The sequence below is a fragment of the Leptonychotes weddellii genome, chromosome 1 (assembly GCF_054177405.1).
Source record: "Leptonychotes weddellii isolate Sample4059 chromosome 1, ASM5417740v2, whole genome shotgun sequence".
NCBI lineage: Eukaryota > Metazoa > Chordata > Mammalia > Carnivora > Phocidae > Leptonychotes > Leptonychotes weddellii.
In genome coordinates, this window is record NC_138369.1 from 12335506 (window position 1) to 12341368 (window position 5863).

Below are 5863 nucleotides of genomic sequence, written 5' to 3' on the forward strand. Positions count from 1 at the left end.
TGGGAGGGAGAGCAGAAACTTGCCACAACTCTTGAGGCCTAGACTTGTAACTTACATATCGTCACTCCTGCCACATTGTGTTGGCCAAAGCAAGTCATGGCCCAGCCCAGATGGAAGGAGAAATTGCTTCCATGACTTGATGGGATGAGCTACAAAACATGGAAATCTACCACAGATCCCAAGGCAGGAAAATGCTATGGATCTTCTCCAAACACCAGAGAGCAGGTGTTTGTTGGGGCCCAGGAGAGACCTGAAGGGCCATGATTGTGAGTGTCCAAAGCCTCGCTGTAGCCAGGTCCCTCTCTTAGCTGTTGAGCACCCACAATGGGCCGCTGCCAGCAGAAGCCTGCCAAAGGGGATGGGCAGCGGGAGAGTTTCCCCCAGCTGAGAGAAGAGGAGTATTTTATCATCGATGTTCCTCAGAATCATGGGCACATGGTGATTTTAAAAAAAAGCAGACCAACTTTCAGTCAGTCTTGGTGTTCTTTATCAGTTCTCTACAGACAATTGCTCCCTTATTGCCAGCGACCAGGGCAGGCCACTCCCACTGCCCCTCCTTCGTTGTGCTGTGGTCGGGGGTTAGACCCCGCGTCCATAGGGCAGGGCCCCACCTGAGGAGTGGGTGGTGAGGAAGAGCAAGACCTTTTCCTTCCATTGCAGAGAGGCTCCACATGGTCCACGGGTCCACTATTACAGCAGCACAGGGGCATTATAGAGCCCAGGTAGATGCCACCTGCCAAAGGGATACGTAGTACTGTCCCTGTTTCACGGATGGGGGACCAGAGGGCCAGAGAAACCCAGAGACTTGCCCAAAGGCATGCAGCTAAGAAGGACACAGGAGGCTTGACTATGGACGTAGCAGATTTATAGAAAGAAGGGGTTTCTATGGAGCATTTGAGGAGAGGGGATCCCCCACAGAGCTGGTGTTTTGGAGAGGAGCCATGATGCCAGTTTGCCACGGTGGGAAACATGCCCTCAAGGCAGGAATATGTTCAGCTGCCAGCTCTGGGGAGAGAAGCCCTGGGTTGTAGTGCTTGCTAATTGCTCTGGTATAATCACTCCCACCATGGCCATGCTATCGACATGATGTAACCGAACAGAGTCGGGAAGAGATGCGCTCAGTGGGCTCTCGGGATCCTGCACTGTGGCTGAGGGCACCAGTGAAGGAGAAGCGAGGGCCGGACACACCATGGGAGCGAGGTGACGCAGCTGGCTGCTTCGTGGGCCTCTGGCTGGTTCTGAACGCCCCGTGGTCTCTTTGATGGGCTGTGCCATCCTTATGGCATCTTGGTCATGCCTTTTCTGAAGGATCTGAGCCATTTGCAGCTAAGGAACTCTGGCTGTAGGCGGTAGGGGGTGTTGAGCACTGCTTTTCTACTCTCAGGAGGGAAAGCATCCAAGATCTTCACAAGAGTGGGGTTTGCAAAACAACTGGTCTCAATGGTCGAAGAGGCTCTGTGGCCCCGATGGATGAGCTAGAGGAGAATGAGGGCTTCCTGACCTTCAGGATCCCGGAGAAGAGGTGCTGGGAAGGCAGTGAGGGGCCTCCCACCTGAGCCTGGCTTCGCAGCGTGGAGACAAAGCTGAAGGAAGGAGGAAAATTTACAATCAACAAACCTTTGCAGAAACGATGGCAACCAGATAAGTAAGAAGTTATTCTAATTTCAACATGCATGTAAATTCTGTGCTTTATGATTTTTATTTGGAATTACATATAGGGAGAGGCATGACAGATGTCTCTTCTTGTCCAGGGCACTAAAAGGATTTATCCAGTCCCACCCCACTCCCTCCTGACCCACATCTGCCTCCTCCAGCCATGCGCTTCACTCAAACATGGCTGCTAATTGAACCTCATGTTTGTAGTGGGGCAGGGGGTGCTGTTACTCTCCCCCTGGATAGGAAGCCCAGCTGTCCCTCTCTGAGGCCATCATCAGTAACAAAAGAGACCAAGTTGAGGCAGAACACACCTCAAGAGGGCCACACACATCATCTATGCAGAGAACACCCACGGGCAGAGGGAGGGAACCAGAGAGAGACCAAGTGCCCACCCAGTCATGGGAGACCATCCCTGCTCCCGGTTGTCGTCCCTGCTCCACGACCCAAGGACCCAGGAAAAGGTATTTGATATTGTTATTTCTATTATCCAGTGGCATCTTATGGGTCTCAGGGTGAGGACAATGCCTGGCATGTGGCATCCACTCAGGCATCTTATGGTCAGGTAGGTGCCTAAGAAGGTGGGCACTTCTCATGATGCGCTCTGTGGAGGGAAGATGGGGCCAGACTGGAGGCAGGAAGAGAGCCCAGGAGAATGGAGCAATAAAGAACAAAGAGCAAGGTGTTAAGGTGAGGATGGGGGGCACCTCACCCCATGCCCTTTCTCCCAGAAACCCACAGCCCCGTCTGACATCCGACAATCCCAATCCACAGGGCTCTCTTCAAAACACCTCACCAGTAATCTTCCAAACTGCCGGGATCATCAAAAACAAGGAAAGACTGAGGAATGGTCGTGGATCAGAGGAGCCTATGGAGAAATGACAACTGAATGTAACGTGGCATCCAGGAGGGGTCCCGGGACAGAAGAAGGACATTAGGGAGAAATTAACGAAAACAGAATAACGAGTGAGGTTTTGCGTACCAATTAATTTCTTAGTTTTGACAAATGTACCATGGTAACCCAGGATAGTTAACATAGCTGATGCGGGGTGTGGCATATATGGGAACTCGCACTACTATCTTTGAACTTCCCTGTGAATTTAAAATGATTCTCAAATTAGAAGGTTATTTAAAAGGGTGCGAGGAAAAGAGACATTGCTTCCTAATAGGGCACAGTGTCATCTGAGCTGTTGAACAGCATGCAGGTTTGGGTGGGATGGGGCTTACAGTGGGTGGAGGAGCAAGAACAGAGACTCCGAGAGACAGAGGAGGGGGCCTGGCTATCACTGAGGCACTGTTTGTCTCCCTGGTAGATGTGAACAAATAGCACAATGATTCCTCTCCCCACTCTAGTGAAAAACAAGTATGTTGGTTCCCCACAGAAACATGCACACAGATGTTTACAGCAGCTCTATTCGTAATTGCCTGAACCTGAAAGCAACCAAGATGTCCTTCAGGAGGTGAATGGGTAAATAAACTGTGGTCCATCCAGACAAGGGAAGAGTAGTCAGTGCTAAAAGAACATGAGCTATCAAGCGATGAAAAGACACAGAGGAAACGTAAATGCATTTTACTAAGTGAAAGAAGCCGATCTGAAAAGGCTGCACTCCGTATGAGTCCAACTACATGACATTCAGCAAAAAAGGCAGAACTATGGAGACAGATCAGTGGTTGCCAGGGGTTGGGGGAGGAGGGGTGAATAGGCAGAGCATGGGATTTTTAGGGCAGTGAAAATTCTCTGTATGATACTGTGATGATGTCATTTCACATTTGTCCAAACCCATAGTAAGTCCAACACCGAGAGCGAGCCCTAATGTAAACTGTGGACTTTGGGGGATGGTGATGTATCGCTGTAGGTTCATTGGTCCTAATGAGTGTAGCCCTCTGGTGGGGAATGTTGATAAGGACGCTGTGCATGGAGGTGGAGTGGGGGGCAAATGGGAAATCTCTGTACCTTGTTTTTAATTTCACTGTGAACCTAAAACTGCTCTAGAAACAAAGTGTTAAAAAAAAAAAAAAAAGGCATGCCTGGGTGGCTCGGTCAGTCAGTTAAGCATCTGCCTTCTGCTCAGGTCATGATTCCAGAGTCCTGGGATCAAGCTCCGCATTGGGCTCCTTGCTCAGCCGGGAGCCTGCTTCTCCCTTTGCCTCTGCTGCTCCCCTTGCTTGAGCTCTCTCTCTCTATCTGACAAATAGATAAATAAAATCTTTAAAAAAATGCCAATCAGAACAGAAAACAAAAAACCAAGTGTGTTGGGGGTGAGCCGGGGTCCAGACGAGCCCTCTCCACTGCAGGGTCAGCCGCTGAGCTCCCTTTGAAGACGCCCAGCTCTGGTCTGTCTGGGAGGCTTTGCTGTAACCAAGGTCATTCCAGGACTCAGGGGAGCACTGAGCCATTCTTCCATCGCCAGGGGCCCGGGAGCACAGCAGACATCACTTACAGGAGCGCTTTGTGGAGGAGGATCCATGTGAGTGGGCATTTTGCTGACGTCCCCCCTGTGACCGAAGCCCCATCCTGGCCCTCCCCACTTTCTCAAAAGTCCCCTCTAATGGGAACATTTTGTTAAATGTACTGTCCACACACATACTGCTCCCTGTTTATGGTGTTCCTGCCACTTAGCCTGTCACGGGGTCCCCTCCCAGGCCTGGAAACCATGCTGATGGGCCCCTGGGTGGGCCACTCTCCTTCCATTAGAGCTAAAAGAGAAGCTCTCCCAGGCCCTTTGCTGCCCTGGCCACCCTGTTCTGTCCTTACGGTGGCTGCTCTGGAAAACGGGAAGAGGCTGAGTCAAAAATTCTGATTCTGCTCATTCCATCCTGATTCCCAAATAATTGACCTGGAGACAAAGATGAGCTCCAGCCTACAGAGCGGTCTGCCCTTTGAAAGGAGCCAGACAATGGCTAAAGGACTATCATCGCTGTTTCTAAGAGTGGACGGCTGTGTGTCCTACGATGATGCCCGGTCTGGACTGTCCCCAGCGCAGGTGGTGGGACCCTAATTGGAAGAGGATCCTGCGACCTCCAAACCAATTAAACGCTTTCTCAGGAGCCGGGGACAGCTGCGTGAGGAGAGCACTCATAATTGCTCTGGGTAGCCGGTGAATGTTTTTCTGCCACCAGCAGTGGCTCTAGCCATCGTGGGAAGTATTGACTGTGGCTGCTGTCTGGGTCCAGGAAATTGGACTCTGAAGCAAGAAAAGTGACATCAGTAAGCTGGCTTTTTCAACAGAAGCTCTAACGAGGCAGAGCGGGGCTGCTGGAGAATAATGACTTCCTACTATCAGAGAAGTTTCCTGGGCCAGAAACAGGTGCCTTCCACACACAACTTTCAGAGGGGCAGAGAATTTGGGGGTGGGGGCAGAGAATTTGGGGACAGGGGCGGGGGGAACCTCTGCCCCCAATCATGCCACTGGAACTGCATCCAAATGTGTCTCTTGAGACGATTTCTTGGGGATAGAATTTTCTAGATCTTGGTTGTGGCTGATGGTCACACTATTCTAGTCATCTGTCAAAACGGTCATAAACTGTAAACCTCAAAGGGTCAATTCTGTGACACGGAAATTATTCCTAAATTTACGCACACACAAAACATACGCACCCAGTGTCCCTTGAGACTGCTCTCCTCACCCAGACCTGCGTGGGCCTCTGCGGTGGTCTGATGCTAACCTCATGTCCTGCCTACAGATCCCGAGGCTCCTTGTATAATCCTTCAAAGGAGGAGAAACACCAGCACAGGATTTTGAAAACCTGGAAGCCTCTAAAACAGTGGTCTACCGTTGTGGTTGCTCTCAGAACCCCCCGGGAGCTTTGACACCCCAGACCCAGGCCCCACCGGGCCGGCGGTGGGGCAGAATCCCTGCGGTTGGGACAAGACCTCAGGACTTTTAAGCCCCTCCCCCCAGCCCCACCCCCTCCCCATGATAGTTCTGTGAACCACAGCGGTAAAGTCGTGAGGAGTGGTTCGTGGTTTCGACCCTTCGCTCTTACGTCTTTGAAGATAGTGTCAGATGGCTACACTTGAGGTTCTGTGCTCTGCCCCCCAACCCCGCAGGTGCTCGGGGCCCTCAGATGTCCGTCTTGCTGCTACGGTGGGAACTCAACAGGGATCCCCTTGAAGCTTTGGCCCGGGGTTCCCGCTGCCTCCCTCTGTCCCTGGGAATGTGTGAACATACTGTGTCCGCAGAGGAAGGAACATGGAACCTGGAGATGA

The 5863-nt window shown here is 51.5% G+C and overlaps 1 long non-coding RNA gene across 1 annotated transcript; it reads left to right on the forward strand.

Annotated features, from left to right (window-relative positions):
* Window positions 1-683: 683 nt before the first annotated feature.
* LOC115936713 (uncharacterized) lies at window positions 684-5838 on the forward strand. The gene is made up of 4 exons (XR_014139987.1): window positions 684-1645; window positions 1999-2117; window positions 2219-2343; window positions 2428-5838. It is a non-coding gene; the product is annotated as an uncharacterized LOC115936713 (long non-coding RNA).
* The last annotated feature ends 25 nt before the right edge of the window (window positions 5839-5863 follow it).